Genomic DNA, 21,318 nt, shown 5'->3' on the forward strand with positions numbered 1-21,318 from the left:
AAGTTGCTTTTTAACTTTTAAAAGTGGCCTTCCATTTATACTATGATACATCTATTGCAAATTTTGGACATGCACATTTAGTTTAAGGACTACTTGAGAACACTGTTACATTAATGTATCTGGAATAAAATGCCTGGTTCTGTATTTTACTCTCAGTGAGATTATCATTCTACACTTTGATATTTGCATTGTCAAGACTTTTCTGTCTGCACCATTCATACGGATAAACTAGAAACTACTGGAGACCAACAAGTCTCTTAACAGCCTGACAATAGGCTTTGCTGCCTGCCTCATAATGATGGCATTGCTCACAAGAAGTTAAAAGTTGGCTATAAACCAGCAACAGTGTAGATCAACGGAAGCAAGTGTGCATAATCACACACCTCCTCAGCCTAGAAACCAGAGTTCTACATTTTTACTTCCATATCAGTAATAAACCTTTATTTCATGTCTTATTTGAAAAGCCAACAGGAACGTGTACAAGGTCTCATTTCTAAGGAATCTGGGCCAGGCTGGTGATTGGGATTTCTATTTGGGGGTATTTCTCAAATAACATTTATCAATATTGATTGTCAACTTACAGCATTTTCCTCCTTTTTGTTCTCTAGTGACTCCTAGGAAAGACCATGCATTCTAAATAAGAGCCATTCCTTTTAGAAAACAGCACTGTATCCATTCTCCTGGGAGAAGCTTGGAAAACAATCAGTGGGGTCATTTATACATGTAAGGAGTAAGTCCAAGTCTGGAAGCCAGTAAGAAAATTAAAGGATAAGTGGTAGCGATTTTCCTCATTATAGGTATTTGTTTAATCTGTCCAGACTAGGCACAATGCCAGAGACTGACATTAAAAACACTAAGTTGGGGGCCTTAGAAGGACTAGCAATATAAAGCAAATAGCACAACACAGGCAGATATGACTGCTTCAGGTCATTGTCCGGACTTCAGAGCCCTGATAGATGCTGTAGAAGCAGAAAATCTCTACCTTTTCAATAGAAGTTTAATTCTGAGAAGTATTAGGAGACGTAGGTTCCTAAAAAAGTGGGCAAAGCAAACCTCGGCCTCAGGATGAGCTGGATCTGATGCAGGGGTGGCTCTCCACGTTGAGAACCTCCTGGGCAGATGTGATCTTAAGGGAGGACAAACCCACCACTGGGGAAGGACCAGAAAGAAGCCTGCTATTTCAGCAGTGCAAACACACCTTGAGCATTTGCCATGAGTGAATCATTACTCCATCTGCAAACTCTGGAAGACCTGGTCCCAGTCCCCAAACTTGCTCACCCACTGTCCTGAATGCACTCCCTTCCCAAGCAAATTTGAGTGTGCTGGCAATTCCTGTGCCTTCTTTGCACAAACTATGTATACAAAGCTCTTTCCAAGAACTGAATTCTGGTGGAGACCCAAGCATGTCCCCTTGAAGCACCCCTTTTAGTTTTGATCTCAGCCTTTTTTAGAAAAGACTCACCCTGGTAGCCATACACCCCCCCTCCCCATCCCAGAAAAGTTCCTGTGACCATTTTCCTCAAAAAGGTTTGGCAATTTTGCTATCTGGTTTCACCTGGCTTACAATGGAGTATACCCTTCAAGAGAAAGTTCAGCCTCAAAACACAAGAGGACCCTGCCCTTTTGCAACCTACCTCAGACTAAACTGAAAGGCAAAAGGCTGTACCCCTAGAACTACCTTACTTGTAACCATTTTACACAGGTTTATTTTTTTTAATTTACTTATTTATTTTGAGAGAGACAGTACAAGGGCAGGGGGAGGGGCAGAGAGAATCCAAGCAGGCTCCACACTGTCAGCATAGAGACAGACACAGAGCTCCAACTCATGAACCCACAAGATCACGACCTGAGCCAAACCAAGAGTCAGATGCTTAACCAACTGTGCCACAAGACGCCCCATTTTAAATGTCACATGTAGAATAGGTCCAGGAGGGAAGTAAGGGTTTGCATTTATTGACCATCTGGCATTGGCAGCTTGGTCTGCCCATGGAATCATAATTATGAACAGCAGGGCCCCTTTTTAGAAACCATAGCTCACTGGGATCAAAACTAGGCAGATCCCATTGCTTTCTCTGTCTCCAAAAATACAACTAGAATCTTGTACTGATCACAAGGCATCCACCATGCCCTAGTAGTCAAGCAGGTCCCAGTCTCCAAGGCTGAGTCAGAGGAAAACTTTTTTTTTTTTATTTTTTAAATGTTTATTTATTTTTGAAGGAGAGAGAGAAAGAGTGTGAGTGGGGGAGGGGCAGAGAAAGAGGGAGACACAGAATCTGAAGCAGGCTCCAGGCTCTGAGCTGTCAGCACAGAGCCCGACACGGGGCTCGAACTCACGAACTGTGAGATCATGACCTGAGCTGAAGTCGGATGTTCAACTGACTGAGCCACCCAGGTGCCCCCAGAGGAAAACTTTTTAACAAAGATTTTATAAACCAAATATTACATCATCTCTACTCTCTTGCTGATTGCACCTTTTCGTGACAATGACAACATAAATGGCTTTAACAAAGTGTTTGTTGTCCAAAAACCTGATCTTCACTGATGCATTTCTATCTTACTGATAATTTTGACATTTTGTTTTGAGAGTGACAACTACCTAAATATTACAGTCCAATGGAAGGATGAAGGAATTGCAAATATCCATAACAATGAGTGGAGACAGGAAGAAAGCCATTGTGTAAACATGGCCTTTACAGCCATTTGGCTTTGAGGAGAATAGGGTTCTGAATGTGGGAAGGAAGAGATTAGAAGGATTTCTGCCTGAGTTCACTTCCATTTTAATATCCCTGCTTATGATTAATATTTTTCAGCAATAATAGTTGAGCAAAGAGGCTCAGAAAGGGCTGCCATTGCAACTAGAATCTTTGCCCCTTAGGAAAGCTGAATCATGAGAGCATGGATTGCTGAGAGGCAAAGAAAACATGCTCTGTAAATTCAGGCAGGAACCCTACAAGGCTTGGGTTGAGTACCTCACAAGAGCAACAAGGTAGCAACAAAGTGGTGATGGAAATGTGCCTTAAAGTAATGCAGGGGGTGGGGGGCCAGGGTGGCTCAGTCCATTAAGCATCAGACTCTTTAAATATTTTTTTTTAATGTTTATTTATTTTTAAGAGAGAGAGAGAGCATAAGTGGGGGAGAGGCAGAGAGAGAGGAAGACATGATCTGAAGCAGGCTTCAAGCTCTGATCTGTCAGCACAGAACCTGACATGGGACTCAAACTTACGAACCGTGAGATCATGACCTGAGCCAAAGTCTGACACTTAACGGACTGAGCCACCCAGGTGCCCCAAGCGTTAAGACTCTTGATTTTGGCTCAGCATGATCTCATGGTTCTTGAGTTCGAGCCCTGCATTGGCTCTGCACTGACAACACAAAGCCTGCTTGGGATTCTCTCTCCCTCTCTCTGGCCCTCCCCAGCTTGTACACATGCACACACTCTCATAAATAAATTTTAAGAAAAAAAAAAATAATGCAGGGACACCTGGGTGGCTCAGTTGATCAAGCATCTGACTCGATCTCAGCTCAGGTCTTGATCTCAGTGTCGTGAGTTCAAACCCTGTGTTGGTCTCCTGGGCTCTGTGCTGAGCATGAAGCCTACTTAAAAAAAAAAATGCAGAGGTAAGGAAGGCAAACCTGGCTCTGCTGGAGAATGGGGTTTCTCCGAAGTATTACCACCTCTCCTAGATACTCAGAAGGGCAAGTGCTCCAAGGGAAGCCCAGTCAAGGAACTCTAGAGGCTATGAAGGGGACTTGTACTGTAGGATCTCAGCCTGGCACACATGCCTTCTTTTGTGTTGGAACTGGTTGTGTAGAGGAAACCAGAATGTTTTCCTAGTTAGGAAAGCACCACTGAAATGCTTCTCATTTTCCTCATTTTCTTTCCTTCCTGAGGCAAGGATAAGTTAGGTTTCTTGAAAATGGCCACTAAGCACTTCCTACCCTAACCATCAGATCAGAGACTGCTGGTCCTTGATTGCCTAGTCTCACCTGGCTCTGTTTTAACTATAAAGAAAATGAGGCACAGAAGAAATTTGTTCTACCGAAGATCTAGTCCCCTATCCCACACTCAAAGCTAATGAAAATAACTTTTATCAAAGCTTAGCCACTGTAGGGGCACCTGGGTGGCTCAGTTGGTTGAGCATCCAACTTTTTTTTTTTATGTTTATTTCTTTTTTGAGAGTGGGAAAGGAGCAGAGAGAGAGAGAGAGGGAGTCACAGAATCTGAAGCAGGCTCAGCCATCGCCAAGGCATCCAAGTCATCAGCACAGATGCCCGACATGGGGCTCAAACTCACAAACTGCGAGATCATGACCTGAGCCAAAGTCGGACACTTAACTGACTGAGCCACCCAGGCGCCCCAAGCATCTGACTCTTAATTTCAGCTCTGGTCTTCATCTCATGGTTCATGGGATCAAGCCCTGTGTCGGGCTCTGCGCTGACAGTGCAGAGCCTGCTTGGGAGTCTATCTTTCTCCCTCTCTCTCTGCCCCTCACCCGCTGTCTCCCTCAAAAAAAAAATAAACCTAAAAAAAAAAAAAAAGCTTAGGGTGCCTGGGTGGCTCAGTTGGTTGAGCATCCATCCGACTTTGGCTCAGGTCATAATCTTATGGTTAGTGAGTTCAGGCCCCACATCAGGCTAGCTGCTGTCAGAGCACAGCCTGCTTGGGATCCTCAGTTCCCCACTCTCTGCCCCTCCCCCGCTTATGCTCTCAAAAATAAACATTTAAGAAAAAAAAAAGGTTAGCACTGTACATATACCGGTATATTTAATCTTCATTATAAGCCCATAAATCATCTACTATGTTCATCTCTGTTTTACACATGCCATTGAAGCTCAGAGAACTTAAACAATAAGCCCAAGTCTCCTCAGCAAGAATGGGGCAGTTTAAAACCAGGAGTTTGGGCGCCTCGGTGGCTCAGTCGGTTAAATGTCTGACTAGGTTTCGGCCCAGGTCACGATCTCACGGTTCCTGAATTCTTCGTGAGTTCAAGCCCCATGTAGGGCTCTACGTGCTGACAGTGCAGAGCCTGGCTGGGATTCTCTCTCTCCCCCTCTCTCTGCCCCTCCCTCACCTGTGCGTATTCTCTCACTCTCAAATTAAATTTTTAAAAAAGTGGGGCGCCTGGGTGGCGCAGTCAGTTAAGCGCCCGACTTCAGCCAGGTCACGATCTCGCAGTCCGTGAGTTCGAGCCCCGCGTCGGGCTCTGGGCTGATGGCTCAGAGCCTGGAGCCTGTTTCCGATTCTGTGTCTCCCTCTCTCTCTGCCCCTCCCCCGTTCATGCTCTGTCTCTCTCTGTCCCAAAAAAATAAATAAACGTTAAAAAAAAAAAATAAAAAAATAAAAAATAAAAAAGTAACAAAAAATTAAGGTATAAAAAAATGAAATCAGGAGTTTAAACCCAAACAGTCTGACTACATAACTCAGTGACTTGTTTTTTAAAGTAAACCCTGTGCTCATTGTGGGGCTTGAACTTACAACCCCTAGATCAAGAGTTGCATGCTCTGCCACCTGAGCCAGCCAGGTGCCCCTCAGTGCTTCTGGCTTAGGCTTTTCCACCAGATTACTGAGAGGCCGACAGTGGCTCTGAAACTTGATGGTGACTGAAATATGGGCAAGAAAGGAAACGGATAATGAATATAAGACAGTGGGGAGAAGTTGAGATGAGACTACCTATTGGATTCCATTGCCTCCATGTACATCTTCAGCAAACAATATCATGCATAAATGAAGATAAACATGACTCCATCAGCTGGTGAATGGATAAACAAAATTTGATCTATACATGTATATCAAATATATAAACAAAATGTATATATACAATGGACTACTAAGAAATAAAAAAGAAGAAAATACTAATCATGCTACAACACAGATGAAGCCCAGAAACATTATGCTAAGTGAAAAAAGCCAGACACAAAGAACTACATATCATATGCTTCCATTTATATGAAATATCCAGAGAAGGCAAATCTATAGACACAGAAAATAGAATAGTAGTTGCCTGAGGCTAGGGCTAAGAGCTAGAGCAACAAATAACTGTAAATGTGCCCATGGGATTTTATCAGAGTGATGGAAATGTACTAAAACTGGATTATAGTGAGGGTTGCACAACTCAATAAATTTACTAAAAACCACTGAATTATATATTTAAGATAATTTATACCTCAATAAAGTTTAAGAAAAATGAGACATGGGCATCTGGCTAGCTCAGTCAGCATGTGACTCTTGATCTCAGAGTCATGAGTTTGAGCCCCATATTGGGTGTAGAGGTCACTTAAAAGAAAAAAAAAAAAAGAGACATCTTCCAAAAAATATTTAACTATGCAAAACAATGCAGTATCTACTTAAGTACCAGACTATAAAATCCACATCATGTCAAAAACACCATTATTAAAAAACAAAACACACCACAACTAATAATAATTGAATTTACAGGCAAAGCGCTCTTCCCATCAGTGAGCTCTACTCATCACAGGGTTACTTGCTGGAGTTAGTCTGGTTCTCAGCTAGGCAGATCTGGAAACCACTTTCTCCATCATGGCCATGGCCACAGGTGACCTTATTAACCAAGGACACAAAAGACTGTGTAAACCAGAGCCCAACACATTCATCATGACTGGTCAGTTCCTTCTCAGTTTCTGTCCTTATGAAATATCAGAGAACTCACTTGTGCATGCTCTGTCCACACATGGAGGAAAGGCCACCTAAGGACACAGTGAGAAGATCCAGGAAGAGAGGCCTCACTAGAAAATGGATCTGCTAGTAGAAGACCATCCAAGGGGGGTGCCTGGGTGGCTCAGTCAGTTAAGCATCTGCCTTTGGATCAGGTCATGATCTCATGGTTCGCAAGTTCGAACCCCGCATTGGTGTCTCTGCTAACAGCAAGGAGCTTGCTTTGGATCCTCTCTCCCCTTCTCTCTCTCCCCTTCCCCTGGTCCTGTTCTCTGTCTCTCTCAAAAAATAAACATTTAAAAAATAAAGAAAGAAAAGAAAAGAAAGCCCTAAGGGATGGCTTCCTTGGTGATCGTGACCTCTCCCCCGCAGTAGGAGCCTCTACCAGTCTGGTTCCAGGATGGTTTTCTGCCCCTTCCCCATGGAACAGGGATTTCTTTTTCTTTCCCCAACCTTATCTGATCTTCACCTATACACTGAGGTAGACAGTTGCTTTCCTTCCCCAGCAGCTACAAGTTTTGTTACAGAAGAAGAGTCCAGGGCTTGGTTTCTTTTGCACAGCAATAGCTGCTCACCTTCCTAGGCCTGCACTACCAAGAAAGGTTTGTCTCTGGGCTCCACCTGTGCCCAGCAGTCCTTGTGAGTGTTAATGAATGACCATGTAGAAGCACCTGAGTAGATGAAAACTCCCCTTGTGCCTGAGGCACTTTTTTTTTTTTTTTCGATGTTTATTTATTTTTGGGACAGAGAGAGACAGAGCATGAACGGGGGAGGGGCAGAGAGAGAGGGAGACACAGAATCGGAAACAGGCTCCAGGCTCTGAGCCATCAGCCCAGAGCCTGACGCGGGGCTCAAACTCACGGACCGCGAGATCGTGACCTGGCTGAAGTCGGACGCTTAACCGACTGCGCCACCCAGGCGCCCCGCCTGAGGCACTTTTGTTTAGATTTCAGGCCATTTGGTTACTTCAGTTCTCTGATGGGTTCAAGACAATTTATGACTTTGTAGATTATCTAGCTTTTTATTTCTTTTTTGTTTAATGTTTATTATATGAAGAATTTATTAGATTTTTTTATTTTAGAGAGAGAGAGAGTTGCAAGCAGCAGAGAAGGGCAGAGGGAGAGAGAGAATCTTAAGCAGGCTCCACACTCAGCCCAGAGGCCAACACAGGGCTCAATTCCATGACCCTGGGCCCATTACCTGAGCTGAAATCATGAGTTGGGATGCTTAACTGACTGAGCCACCCAGGTGTCCCTGGCTTTTTCGTGTTAGGGTGGTAAACACCCTCTTTAAGGCTTTCTTTACATTCTAGGCAGAAGACAGAAGCTCCTAGATTCAAAATAATCAGATAAACTGATAAGCCTCATTTACTTCAGCTTTGTCATTCTTTATGAAAATTTGGGGAGTTTGTGTGTTTGAATTTTTCTCTACTGAAATTGCCAGAATCAATCCTGAAAAGCAAAAACACTGACAGTATTGCAATTTCTGGAATATACTGTGACATGGGACTTTCTGAAATTTTGACACACATTAACTTTAAACTTTCTATTTAAGACCTTTCCAGGGCGCCTGGGTGGCTCAGTCGGTTCAGCGTCTGACTTCAGCTCAGGTCATGATCTCGCGGTCCGTGAGTTTGAGCCCCACGTCAGGCACTGTGCAGACAGCTCAGAGCCTGGAGCCTGTTTCAGATTCTGCATATCCCTCTCTCTTTGACCCTCTCGCGTTCGTGCTGTCTCAAAAATAAATAAACGTTAAAAAAAATTATATTTAAGACTTTTCCTACAATTTGTTGATCTCTTTGCAATACTTTTCAAAAATTAAAATAGTGTTCTTCACTTAACTAGTGAGAATAAATGACAAATCTGGGGATAGCCACTTTTTGAACATAAAAAATTGTGACAGTATCATTAATAAATTTGAAGGACTTAATGCTCAAAAAACAGAAATTTAAGGGCACCTGGGTGGCTCAGTTGGTTAACTGTCTGACTTCAGCTCAGGTCATGAACTCTGTTCCTGAATTCAAGCCCTGTGTCAGGCTCTGTGCTGACAGCTTGGAACCTGGAGCCTGTTTTAAATTCGGTGTTTCCCTCTCTCTCTCTGCCCCTCCCTCACTTGCACTCTCTCTCAGAAATAAACATTAAAAAAAAAATTGAGAGAGAACTTCAGAGAAAATGGCAGAGTAGGAGGCTCCTCAGCTCACCTTGTTCCGCAGATACACCTAGATAACACCCACGTCAGTGTAAATAACCCAGAAGATGAAGTGAAGATGGGCAGAACACATTCAGCACAGCTAAATGTAAAGAGGCCACATCAAAGAGAGTAGGAAGGGTGGAAACACAGTTTCCAAATGGGCCCACAGGACTATGTGTGGGAGGGAGGGACTCTGGGAAGATGGAGGGGGAGAGGAGCCGACCCACATCAGCCACCCCCAGGCATGAGAAACCAGCACTGTAAAGACAAAACCCTGTAACATTCCTCTTCGAAAACCCTAGGGGCCTAACTGCATGAGTGCTTACAAGCAGTAGGGCTTAACACCTGGAATTTTATTTTTTTTTTTAAGTTTATTTATTTGAGAGAGAGAGAGACAGAGAGAGAGAGGAGAGAAAGAATCCCAAACAGGCTCCCCACCATCAGCACAGAGCCCCATGTGGGGCACGATCTCACGAGAAGTGACATCATGACCTGAGCTGAAATCAAGAGTCAGGACCAAGTGTCCCAACACCTAGAATTTTAAAATCACTGGTTTAGGCTCTGGGAGGGGCGCCTCTGTCACTTAGTTGGTTAAGCATCAGACTTCTGTTCAAGTCACAATCTCATGGCTCCTGACTTTGAGCCCCAAACTGGGCTCTGTGCTGACAGCTCAGAGCCTGGAGCCTGCTTCAGATTCTGTCTCCGTCTCACTCTGCCCCTCCTCTGCTCATGCTTTCTCTCTCTCAAAAATAAACATTAAAAAAATTTTTTTTAATGAAAAAAATCATTGGTTTGGCTCTGGGAGAGACAGGAGGGTGACAGGAAACTGAGTCCCCATCCTTAAAGAGACAACATAACAAACACCCTCACTGAGATACAGCATACAAGCTGCAGTTTGAAAAACTCCCGCAGTTTATGAGAAGATTTATTTATTAATCTCATAGCAAGTGCTAGAGGGGCAGGGATCTTTGGGAGACTCCTCCAAGAACAAAACAGCTGGCAGGTGCCATTTCCCTCTCACACCTCCCAGCCTAGATACATGGACACTATAGGAACCAGCACAGCACATTCTCCACCTAGCTTGTTAACAGTGCATCCTACCTTATGTTCTCCTGTGGACATGTCCCCTCCATCCCAGCCTGGGCACTTTTCCCAGGCAGCTGCAAGCTCTCTTCCACAGCAGACCAATGAGGACCTTGCAGGCACCATGCACCCTGCCCCCACGTTCCCCTAACAATCTGCCCCCACAACATGCCCTTAGCAGGAATCCATCCAAAGTGGTGCCACAAGCCTAGCAATGTGTAAGTAGCCTCAAGAGTGGTCACGACCACTCCAAAGTGACTCCCTCCCCAGGGAGAAGGGAAGATAACCACTCACACCAGTCAGACTGTGGCTGTAGCAGTGGCTGGGGGGCAAACACCTGGTCTGACTGCATGCCTTACCCACCAACTGGAGCTTCTCAGGGGACAACAGAGGAGGGAGCCCTGTAGTTTAGTGCTACCAAAGCTTGGCAAATGCCTGGTCTGACTCAACTCAAGCCCACTAACAACAGAGGGACCAAAACTTGCCCAAAAAGGCAAAAAGAGCCATTGCAGACAACTGGACTGAGGCAAATGTGGCTCAGCCACAATTGTAGAGTGCATGCAACATACACAGGAGACACCCTTCAAGTGCTGGGTTCTGGTGAACAAGGGAAAATGCACTGCAGGGCACTACAGGACCTCCTCTTCATAAGGCCACTTTCTTTCTTTTATTCTTTTTTTTTTTTTCTGAGAGAGCAAGAGAGCACAAGTGGGGGAGGGCCAGAGGAAGAAAGAAAATCTTAAGCAGGCTCCATGCCCAGCATGGAGCCCAATGTGGGGCTCAATTTCACAACTGTGAGATCATGACTTAAGCCAAAATTAAGAGTTAGTTGTATGCTTAACCTACTGAGCCACCCAGCTGCCCCAGGCCGCTACTTTCATGAGCAGGAAATGTATCTGACTTTCCTAACACATAGAAACAAAGAGAGTTAGACAAAATGAGAAGACAAAGGAATATGTTCCAAATGAAAGTACAGGACAAAGTCACAAGAGAGCTCAATGAAACAGAGATAAGTAACATGCCTAACAGAGAATTTAAATTAATGGTCATAATGGGGCGCCTGGATGGCTCAGTCAGTTGAGCGACCACCTTTAGCTCAGGTCATGGCTCATGGTTAATGTGTTCAAGCCCCACATCAGGCTCACTGCTGTCAGTGCAGGGTCTACTTCAGATCCTCTGTCCCCCTCTCCCTGACCCTTTCCGACTCACATTCTTTCTCTCAAAAATAAATAAAAGAAAACAAAAAAACTTTATTTATTTATTTATTTTAATTTTTTTCTTTTTTAACGTTTATTTATTTTTGAGACAGAGACAGAGCATGAACAGGGGAGGGGCAGAGAGAGAGGGAGACACAGAATCGGAAGCAGGCTCCAGGCTCCGAGCCATCAGCTAAGAGCCCGACGCGGGGCTCGAACTCACTGACCGCGAGATTGTGACCTGAGCTGAAGTCAGACGCCCAACCGACTGAGCCACCCAGGCGCCCCTTAAACTTTAAAAAATTAATGGTCATAAAGATACGCATTGTCCTGGGAGTAGCAGGGTTAGTGGAGGACCTCAGTGAGACTATCAGCAAAGAGATAGAAAACATAAAAAAAATCAAATATGAAGAATAACTAAAATGAAAAATACACTATAGAGCACCTGAGTGGCTGTCAGTAAAGCATGTGACTCTTGATCTCAGGGTTGTGAGTTTGAGCCCCATGTTGGGTGCAGAAATAACTTATTTAAAAATGGGGGGAGGGGAAGAATCATCAAAAATACGCTAGCATGGATAAATAGTAGACTACAGGAAACAGAAGAAGAGGTCAGCAACCTGGAGGACAGAAAGTGATTGAGATGAAGAGGACAAAGAAAAAAGTACTTAAAAATGAAAATGGACTAAGGGAACTCAGCAACACCATCAAGCATTAACACTCACACTATAGGAATCCCAGAAGAGAAAAGGCTGGCAGAATATTTACTTGAAGAAATAATAGCTAAAAACTTCCCAAATCATGAAGAAAACAGAAATATAGATCCAGGAGGCACAGAGAGCCCCCCCAACAAAATCAACCCAAGGAGGTCCACACTAAGATACATAGGAATTAAAATGACAAAAGGCAACAACAAAGAGAGAACTTTAAATGCAGCAAGAGATGGGTGTCTGGGTAGCTTACTTGATTTTCTAACTCTTGATTTCAGATCAGGTCATGATCCCAGGGTTGTGGGATTGAGCCCTATGTTAGGCTCCATGCTTAGCATGGAGTCTGCTTAAGATTTTCTGTGTCTCTTCCTCTGCCTCTATCCCCTGCTCGTCCATCTCTCTCTAAAATTGAAAAAAAAAAAAAAAGGATGCCTCGGTGGCTCAGTTAAGTGTCTGACTTCAGCTCAGATCATGATCTCATGATTTGTGAGTTTGAGCCCAGCATTGGGCTCGCTGCTGTCAGCGCAGAGCCCACTTCAGATCCTCTGCCTCCCTCTCTTTCTGCCCTTCTCCCCTCCTCTCAAAAATAAATTAAAAATAAACATTAAAAAAATAAAACCATAGTCTACTACTTTTCTTTTTTTGTCGTTGTTTATTTGAGAGAAATAAAATGAGATCATGACCTGAGCTGAAACCAAGAATTGGATTCTTAACCAACTGATCCACCCAGGCACCCCTGCTTTTCCTTTTTTGTACTGCAAAATTTTAAAACATGGGTGGCATGTTTTATATATATATAAATATATATGTATTATATATATTAAAATATAATTTTAAATTTTATGAACATTAAATTTTATTTTATTGAACATTATATATATATGATGTTCAATAAAATAAAATTTTCAGGTTTTTTTGTATTTATTTCATGATTTCTGAAAATAATTTTGTAGCATAAAAGGTATTCAAAAATGATTCATCCCAGGTGTTAAATACAGTGGGTATGTCACTGACAGAAAAATGTTACAGTACTGATTGGGGTGAATGATCTATATTACTACTGTTCCACAACAGTGGCAGTAAGGGGTGTGGGGGAATCTGGGGAAACTAGTAATCTCCAAAACAAAACAAAACAAAACAAAACAAAACAAAACAAAACAAAACCAAACCTCAGGGCACCTGGGTGGCTCAGTTGATTGACTTTGGCTGAGGTCATGATCTCACAGTGAGTTCAAGCCTCGCATCGGGTTCTGTGCTAACAGCTCAGAGCCTGGAGCCTGATTTGGATTTTTTGTCTCCCTCTCTCTGCCCCTCTCCCACTCACACTCCATCTCTCTGTCTCTCTCTCTCAAAAATAAAACATTAAAAAAATTTTTTTAAAAACCAAATCTACTGAGGTGTTAGCTAATTAAAAGTGAATTTGTAATAAAGAAAAATCATAATGGTGACACTTACAGCTACTGCATCATGACCAGTTGCGGATATAAGCAGCAGCAATGAACTACATTTTGCTATATGATTTGAATAATATTTATATATTTCAGTAATTTGTATAAAATTTAAATGTTTAAATAAGAAATATTTATATATTTTAAGCTATTTTCCACTTTTCTGCACTATTTTATATAGAGTATGTTATGCAGTTAAGTTTTCAAATTAGTCCACAAGTTACATAGTATCCAGACAGGATCAGAGTAAGAAGAACAGACATCACCCAGAGATCCTGGACTTTGGCCAGGACACAGTACTAATGGTATTTGATTTGGCCCCCTTTAGAGGGCATAAGCACTTTGGGATGCATAACAATTTCATGCTTGCATAGTCCTCTTGTCCTTTGGTCTTCATTCTTTATTCTTTCTTCTTACACCTAATACAATTAATTTACTTATAATTAATTTTACTTGCTCTTACAACTTGCCTCAAATCTTTTTTTATATATACCTGAAAAGGTCTGGATAAGAAATATGTGAAGGAGGTAAAGTAGTAATAGACCCTTAAAAGAAAAATTATAATCAATATACAACCCTTATAAACAAAGCTTTCAATTCATATTCCTTTTTTTTCCAATTCATTTCTTAGAATAGCCCTTAGCCTGCTTTTACAGAGGCCTCAAATTCCAATCACTAGAATTACCCAAGTCATTTGGGACTTTTGAGTTGAGACACCTCACATTTCTATTTGGCTATTTAGATGCCTTATGTTTTCAAAATTTTGTTTATAAGCATAAACTGCCTGGGTCTCTTTGGCATGGTTTATAAATAGCACCTGTGGGACTATTTCCACAGACCAAAATGATTCATAATAAGAATTCCAATCTGAAAACATTGCTGAGCACCAGTTCTCTGCCAGTCTTTGCACTAGGGATAAAAGTTAAAAAAAAAAAAAAAAAAAAAGTAAAAAGACAGGATTCCAACCCTTAAAGAGGAAATGACTGACATGACAACAAATTGTACTAATTGTACTAATTGTGCTATATAAGAATAGTTTACACAAAAATATAAGAGACTAGAAAACATTTACTGTGCCTGAGAGGGAGTTCAAAGAAACTTAAAAGGTTTCAGAAAAGTGACATTTAGTTAAGTAGGATTTCATCAGGAAGCCGGTATGTATTCTAAACTAGGTAGAGAAATGGGGAGAATATAGTTTTGGAAATAGTTCAAATCCCAGCTACAAGATTCATTAGCAGTGTATAGATGACCTTAGGCAAATCACAATTCAGCTTGAATTTCTCACCAGCAAAATGAGATTTACCTGAAAGATCTCTATGGCTCCTCCTACTGACAGTGTATATTTGCAGCCATCTAACTCCAGACAATAATTCCTTCAAAACAGTAACAATACATTAAAATTTTAAAAATAAGTTTAAATTGCATTTTATATCAATTTTTATAGGTTTCTTTAAAAAAAAAAGATTTTACATCCAACTGTGGGCTCAAACTCACAAACCCAAGATCAAGTTGCAACCAACTGAGGCAGCTAGGCACCCCTTTATATACTTATTGATTATATATGTTCTGTATCCCACTTTTCTGACCAAGAGATTATTTTCCATCTCCCCAGCATCTTCAATTCTCTCCCCAGTGGCTTTTCTCCTTTTGTCACAAAATGTGCCCATGCACAAGTTTCTCTTACCTTAGAAAGCAAACCTTCACCTGACTCTATTGGTAATTATTTTAGTTCCCTTTTTAACAGCCAAACTTTTCCATTTTGGCTCACCATTCTCTAACTTTTTTTATATATATATAATTTTTTTAATTTTTTGAGAGAGCAAATTGGGGAGGGGCAAAGAGAGAGGGAGGAGAAACTCCAAGCAGGCTCCGTGCTGTCAGCACAGAGCCCAATGTGGGGCTCAAACTCATGAACCATGAGATCATGACCTAAGCCAAAACCAAGAGTCAGACACTTAGCTGACTGAGCCACCCAGGCACCCCACCATTTTCTAACTTCTAAACTGATTGCTAATTCCATGAGTTGATCAAAACCGCTCAGATTACTGGAAGAAAACTAACAAAATGCTGAAACTATTGCCAATATGCAATGACTAGTTCTCATCTGCTCCATCATTCTGATGCCATTAATGTTGCTAATAGTACCATTTTTAGTCCCATTTCCTCTGTTCCTTTGGATATTTCTTCAATGCACATTTGACATTTATTAAGCACCAAGATTGTGTTTAAGGAGTTCACAACCAACTAGGGTAAACAACTAGCAAGAACATAAAGTATAATGGATATATGTACTGAAATACTTATAAAGTTCTTCTGGGGAGCACCTGGGTAGCTCAGTAAGTTAAGTGTCTGACTCTTGATTTAGGCTCAGCTCATGATCTCACAGTCATGAGATGGAGACCTGAGTTGGGCTCAGGGCTGGGTGTGGAGCCTGATTAGGATTCTCTCTCTCTCTCATAATCCCTATCAAAATAAGCATTCTTCACAGGGCTAGAACAAACAATCCTAAATGTGTATGGAGCCAGAAAAGACCCTGAATAGCCAAAGCAATTCTGAAAAACAAAACCAAAGCTGGAGGCATCACAATTCTGGACTTCAAGCTATATTACAAAGCTGTAATCATCAAGACAGTATGGTACTGGCACAAAAACAGACATTCAGGTCAATGGAACAGAATAGAGAACCCAGAAATTGTCCCACAAATGTATGGCCAACTAATTTTTGACAAAGCAGAAATCCAATAGAAAAAAAGACAGTCTCTTCAGCAAACGGTGTTGGGAAAACTGGATGGTGACATGCAGGAGAATGAACCTGGACCACTTTCTTACACCATACACAAAAATAAACTCAAAATGGATGAAAGACTTAAATGTAAGACAGGAAGCCAGAAAAATCCTAGATGAGAAAGCAGGCAAAAACCTCTTTGACCTTGGCTGCAGCAACTTCTTACTTAACACATCTGTGAAGGCAAGGGAAACAAAAGCAAAAATGAACTATTGGGACCTCATCAAGATAAAAATCTTCTGGATAGCAAAGTAAACAATCAGCAAAATTAAAAGACAACTGACAGGAATGGGAGAAGATATTTGCAAACGACATATCAGATAAAGGGTTAGTATCCAAAATCCATAAAGAACTTATTAAACTCTACACCCAAAGAACAAATAATTCAGTGAAGAAATGGGCAAAAGACATGAATAGACACTTCTTCAAAGACGACATCCAAATGGCCAACCAACACATGAAAAAATGCTCAACATCACTCATCATCAGGAAAATACAAATAAAAACCACAATAAGATACCATCTCACACCAGTCAGAATGGCTAAAATTAACAAATCAGGCAACAACAGATGTTGGTGAGGATGCGGAGAAAGAGGACCTCTTTTGAACTGCTGGTGGGATGCACAGGGGTACAGCCACTCTGGGAAACATTATGGAGGTTCCTCAAAAAATTAAAAATAGAACTACCCTACAACCCAGCAACAGCAGTACTAGGTATTTATCCAAAGGACACACGAGTGCTGATTCAAAGGGGCACATGCATCCCAACGTTTATAGCAGCAATATCAACAACAGCCAAAGTATGTAAGGAGCCCAAATGTCCATCAACTGATGAATGGATAAAGATGCAGTATATATATTCAATGGAATATTACTCAGTGATCAAAAAGAACAAAATCTTGCCATCTGCAACAACTGGATGGAACAAGAGTGTATTTATGCAAAGCCAAATAAGTCAGAGAAAGACAAGTACCATATGATTTCACTCATTTGTGGGATTTAAGATACAAAACAGATGAACATAAAGGAAGGAAAGCAAAAATAATATAAAAACAGAGAGGGAGAAAATCCTAAGAGACTCTTAAATACAGAGAACTGAGGGCTGCTGGAGGGGTGTTGCATCAGGGGAAGGGCTAAAAGTTGTGAGGGGCATTAAGGAAGACACTTGTTGGGATGAGCACTGGGTGTTATATATAAGTGATGAATCACTAAATTCTATTCCTGAAATATTATATGTTAACTAACTTGGATTTAAATTTTTAAAAAGTTAATTAAAAAAAAAAAGATTCTCTCTTCCTCTCTCTGCCCATCCCCCACTCACATGGAAGGAAGGAAGGGAGGAAGGAAGGAAGGGAGGAAGGAAGGGAGGAAGGAAGAGGAGGGAAGGAAGGAGACAAAGAAGGGAGGGAGGGAGGGAGGGAGGGAGGGAGGGAGGGAGGAAGGAAGGAAGGAAGGAAGGAAGGAAGGAAGGGTTCTTCTGAGAGATTTGGGAAGGTTCTTGGAGGTGGCAACATTTGGGGGTAGACTTGAAGGATAAGATTTCAATGCATAGAAATGGAAGAGAATCATATGCAAAAGAAGAAACAGTAATTTTAGATACATAGAGGCAGGAAGCACAATGTGTACTTAGAGAAACATTTAGGAAATAAAATATCTTGTAATATAAACCGTTTCTTCGGAGTAGCCATATTTTTAAATAATATGCTTTGAATAGTATTTCTTATTTTATAAATTCAGGATATATTTACCATCTGCTCTAAAAGATAAATAAAAATGTGGCATTCTTAGAACTCCCCCCAACTTGCAATATAGATTTATCACTACATTTCGTTAAATTGATTATCAAGTATTTATTGCCTTGAAAGTGTTTGGCTCATAAAGAGCTAAGTTGTGTATTTTAATTATATTTCTTCCTTTAAGTGGACTTACAGAATATTAGTTAAGAGTATCAGCTCTACAGCCGTACTGAAGTTCACACTCTGAATATGGCACTTTCTAGCTGTGTTAACTTTGAGAAAATTATTTAATCTGTCAATTTCTTTACCTGTAAAATGAGGACAGGATCTACAGGATTGTTGTAAGATCAAATTAAATGAGTTAATACATGTAAAAAGTACTCAGAACAATTATGGGCACTTTGTATACATAGGAAGGAAGGAAGGAAGGAAGGAAGGAAGGAAGGAAGGAAGGAAGGAAGGAAGGAAGGAAAGAAGGGAGAGAGGGAGGAGGAAGGGATGGAAGGAGGGAGGGAGGAAGGAAGAAAGGGGGAGAGAGAGAAATAGAAAAGGGAAGAGGGAGAAAGGGAGAGAGGGAAAGGAAGGGAGGGAGGAAGAGAGGAAGAACAAAGTTAACTACTCCTATTACTATAGGGTCTTGTCCTAAAGTACCTACAATGGTCTTTCTCTTATGCATTTCCAGTTGCTTCATCCACATAGGACATGAAGTGTACAACTGCAAGGGCCTGACTTACATGGTAATAAATGAGGTTATGAAATAAGGCAATCTGTGTCTATATCAAGTATTTTATCAAGTTGTCTTTCTAAGAGTCCTCTCACCCAAAGCCACCTATCCTGCTCTAATAAAGCTTGGGGCTTTGTATATTGTTACCATGGGTTCTTCCTTTATTGCTTTTCTGGATTAGGTCCTATTTCTTTGACTCTGTGTATCTTTATTTCTTGATATACTCCATTTTCCTACAGCAGAATATCAACAACTTCTTACAATGGTGTGTACAAGTAATATTTTTGAATCTTTGTATGTTAAAAACAAAAGGTTTTATTCCATCCCAAGAAATGACTGATGAATGAAAATTTAGATGGAGGGGTGGTACCTGGGTGACTCAGTTAAGCAACCAGCTCTTGATTTCAGCTCATGTCATGATCCCAGGGTTGTGGGACTGAGCCTTGCATCAGTCTCCATGCCGATTGTGGGATTCTCTCTTTCCCTCTGTCCTTCTTCCCTGCTTGCACTCTAACATAAAATAATAATAATAAAAATAATTTTAAAATAAAAAGTTAAAAAAACTTACATGGAAAATAATTTTATCAGTGTTTAAAAACTGTTATACTGTCTTCTAGAATACAGTGAGTTTTTAAGAAATCTGATGCTATTGATTCTTGCTTGCTCTTTTCTTTCAAGGGACATTTTAGGATCACTGTTTCTGCCCAGGGCTCTAAATTTTGACAAAGATATATGGTTTTTTTCATTGATTGCACTAAGCTGGTAAATCTTTCAATCTGGAAACTGAAATCAGGACACAGCCCTGAGATGTTCTTGTACTATTTATTTGGTAATATAATCCCACATTTTTTCTATTCTCCATTGATAGTTTGTTTTCTTTCTGGGATTAGCTGCTGAACTTCTGGGTTGATCCAGTACATGCCTCATATTCTTGCTTCTATTTTCTGCCTTTTTTTTTACCCTCATTGAGACATATTCTACTTTATTTACTATTCATTTACTCGACAAATATTTACTGGTGACTGACCTACATATTTTTCTATGTTCCAGGCAATGTTCTAGGCATTGGAGATAAAGTAGTAAATAAAACAAATCTCAATCCTCACGTTGGACAAAATTAAAAAGTTAGATGCGCCAGGGTGGCTCAGTCAGTTAAGCATCTGGCTCTTAATTTTGGCTCAGGTCATAATCTCACAGTTTATGAGTTCAAGTCCATGTCGGGCTCTGTACTGATAGTAAGGAGACCGCTTGGGATTCTCTCTCCTTCTCTCTCTGCCCCTCCCCCACGCTCACCTTCCCTCTCTCTCTCTCAAAATAAATAAACTTTAAAGCAAACAAACACACAAATAAATAAAAAGGTTAATAGTAAATACTACTAAAAAATTAACAAGTAGAGGGACAGGGGAATGGAAGCAGATGTTGTTTTCATTAGAATGGTCAGGAAAGGCCTGACATTTGAACTTCAACATGAATAAAATGATTGAGCAACATATGTGAAGATCTGGGGAGAAGACTATTCCAGGCAGACAGAACAGGGTTTTCCAAGGGCCAGAGCTTGCAAGAAGCAAAGCATGAATGAAGCATGAAGTTCTTGACAAATATTATGAGGCTAGTATGTCTAGAAGAGGGTGAGCAAGGGAGAGATGGGATAAACCTGGAGGAATAGTCAGAAGCAGAGCAGGCAGTAAGGTAACAAAGTGTAGTGGCCATGGTAAGAAAACAAATTTTATTCTAAATTTAGTTAAAATTCATTTTGAGCTGAAAGTATCACTTTAAAAAGATAACATTCTGGCTGCCACATGGCAGACGGACAATAGAAACTCAAGAGTGAAGGATGGAGGATGTCTAATAGTCAAAGCAAATGTGAAAGTGGCTTGCTTAGGCAGGTAGCAACAAGCAGTAGGTAGAAATCAGGACAGAACAGTTGTCTTTGAACACTGTGGGGGTTGGAGGCACCAAACCTATGGGTAGGTGAAAATTCACATATAACTTTTGACTTAATTTCTAGTAGCCCACTACTAACCAGAAGCCTCACAGATGACATAAACAGTTGATTAACAAATATTTTGTATGTTATATGTATTATAAACTATATTCTTATAATTAAGCTAGAGAAAAGGACGTTAAGAAAATCATAAGAGAAAATACATTTACAGTACCTGTACTGTATTAACTGGGAAAAAAAAAATCCAGAGTGCACCCACAGTTAGAAGCTGTGCTGTTCAAAGGTCAACTGCATACTTAAAGGTTGAGCTAATAAGAGCTGCTAATGAATATGGGCCATTAGGCAGAGATAGAAGTGAAGGATGATTTGGGGGGGTGGTTGGCTTGAGCAACAGGGTAAATAATGATACCTTTCAAATACCTAAGGAAAGATAGAGGAAGCAGCAGTTTTGGGTGGAGGTGAAGAGAGTGCAAAGATTCTGTTTTTTTAAACCTAAGTTTGAAATGTTCTGCACAGGGGTTAAAAGCATGGAGACGGTTGCATGAGTTCAAATCCTGGACTGGACAGGGTATGGAGCCTATAAAGGTTTCCTTTTTCTCTTTAAGATGGAGATATTACAAGTTTCCAGGTTGAAGTAAAAAGGGAGAAATAATGTAAGAGAAAAAGATGGGAGGAAAATCTGAAAACAGATAAGACAGAAGATAGTATCTAATAGATGCCAGTAGACCACTACACTTGATAATGAAAAGATGCAGTGCTCCTTGCTTGTATCTCTCAATAATATAAGAAATTAGTTCAGGGGTGCCTGGGTGGCTCAGTTGGTTGAGCATC

General features: G+C 41.0%; 1 long non-coding RNA gene across 1 annotated transcript; it reads right to left on the reverse strand.

The window, feature by feature from the left end:
- Positions 1 to 5,352: 5,352 nt before the first annotated feature.
- On the reverse strand, positions 5,353 to 19,133 carry LOC147582036 (uncharacterized). The gene is made up of 4 exons (XR_015250505.1): positions 18,913 to 19,133; positions 14,601 to 14,670; positions 8,230 to 8,406; positions 5,353 to 6,559 (listed from the first exon to the last, which is right to left on the reverse strand). It is a non-coding gene; the product is annotated as an uncharacterized LOC147582036 (long non-coding RNA).
- Between the last annotated feature and the right edge of the window lie 2,185 nt (positions 19,134 to 21,318).

This window comes from Puma concolor, chromosome B1, assembly GCF_028749965.1.
Source record: "Puma concolor isolate L17-30 chromosome B1, mPumCon1.1.hap2, whole genome shotgun sequence".
Lineage (NCBI taxonomy): Eukaryota > Metazoa > Chordata > Mammalia > Carnivora > Felidae > Puma > Puma concolor.